Here is a 1,544-nt window from a genome sequence, read left to right as displayed (position 1 = left end):
AAAATAAAACAAATGAACATCTTTATTGAAGATAATGTAAAAGAAAAGTTGTCATAATTTCATCCGTGAACCACACACTACTCCTAGCAAGATATGCAATGTGTCCCATTCAAACAATTTCTATACCGTAAAAGGAGACAGTGCGAGTCGACATCTCAAAATCGTCCGCCATGAAACAGATGACGTCAGACTAAAGACTGACCATTTCAAACTAGTGATCCTCATAGGTAAAAAAACAATGAGTCAGAGACTTGTTTTTCACCAAATCAGAAGGTTAACACTCATCACCGTGTCACCCATCTAAGATTTAACTTACATTTACCTCCTTTTACAAAGGTAGAAAACTGTTGGAAAAAGATTTTTATCACTCGGACGTTAGAAAACTAGGGGGTCGGTTGGATTTCGATTAGGAATGTCCGATAACCGGAAGCACAACATCTTTTTTCCCAGGCTCAAACAGTGCAATTTAGAAAGCCATTCGGGTAAAGTAAACCCATGAATCTAAGATGCGAAATCAGGTGGCAAAACGTGAACAGCATCAAGTCAGGCATCTTTGTCGTTTCTGTTTCAATTAGGTCGACTTGCTCGCTTCCATTAAGATGGTTGTTAAGTGCTTATGTCACAGAAATGCCTTATAACGTTCTTACTATCAAAACGGTCTTTTGAGAACCAAAAAAGCCAACATTGTGGCAATTATTTGTCTCGATGGTTTTGCACTGTTTACTTCTCAAAAGAACGTTTATGCGAGTTCCGAAGCGGTCGGGGTGTTTGCTATGTCTATGACGTCACGGGCGGACATTGATTGCAGTTTGAGGTACTATTTGTAACGTTGTATATTTCATACAAACATCATTTTTTATCAAATAATATCTATAGCCGGGACACAAATGGCAGGTGTATCAGAGCTATCTTTACGTTCATTCAAATATTTCTGTATTTACATTTATTCAACAATTTAAGTATTTACATCCATTCAAACAATTATGTATTTACTGTACATGGATGCAAACATTTTATCATCCATTTTCTACATTTAATTGTAAATCAACTTAAGATTTTGCCAGGACAAATGTTGGCTACTCCCTGGGACTATTTGTCACTAGATATGTCAGACTTGAGTTCAGCAATCATAATCGGCAGATTTAGAATTAGCGCCCACCCTGTCGAAGTTAAAGTGAGGATGCTGCCACAACTAGAAATACCGACATTTGCTCTAGAGCAAATGCAGCGTATTTCAGCCATCACCCTCCTCATGCAACAATAAACTGTTCCAAAATCACCCGGTACCCATGGAACACTAAAAAAGGGCTTCTTCTAATCACACAATAGCCCAAAATTGAATCTTTAAAAATCCCCCTGTGCAAGAATGAACTCTTCCAGTGCACCCTATGTATATCAAGTTCGAATGAGGTCCGTATTGACATATTTCATACGCAATCGTTTTGTGCCAGTTTAACGTAACAGTTACGCGTACTTGGCCGAACTGTGAATCTAGCTGCGTACCTAAAACGTACAAAAACGATTGAGGTGCGTATGAGGTGCAT

At 38.4% G+C, this 1,544-nt stretch overlaps 1 protein-coding gene across 1 annotated transcript in view; it reads left to right on the top strand.

The window, feature by feature from the left end:
• Positions 1–1,544, top strand: part of LOC118407562 (proteasome subunit alpha type-5-like) — a 16,580-nt gene that overhangs the window by 13,860 nt on the left and 1,176 nt on the right. The window lies entirely within an intron of this gene.

The sequence above is a fragment of the Branchiostoma floridae genome, unplaced genomic scaffold (assembly GCF_000003815.2).
Source record: "Branchiostoma floridae strain S238N-H82 unplaced genomic scaffold, Bfl_VNyyK Sc7u5tJ_1421, whole genome shotgun sequence".
Classification (NCBI taxonomy): Eukaryota; Metazoa; Chordata; class Leptocardii; order Amphioxiformes; family Branchiostomatidae; genus Branchiostoma; species Branchiostoma floridae.
Note: the sequence above shows the minus strand (reverse complement) of the source record. Positions and strands in the feature narration are given on the sequence as shown.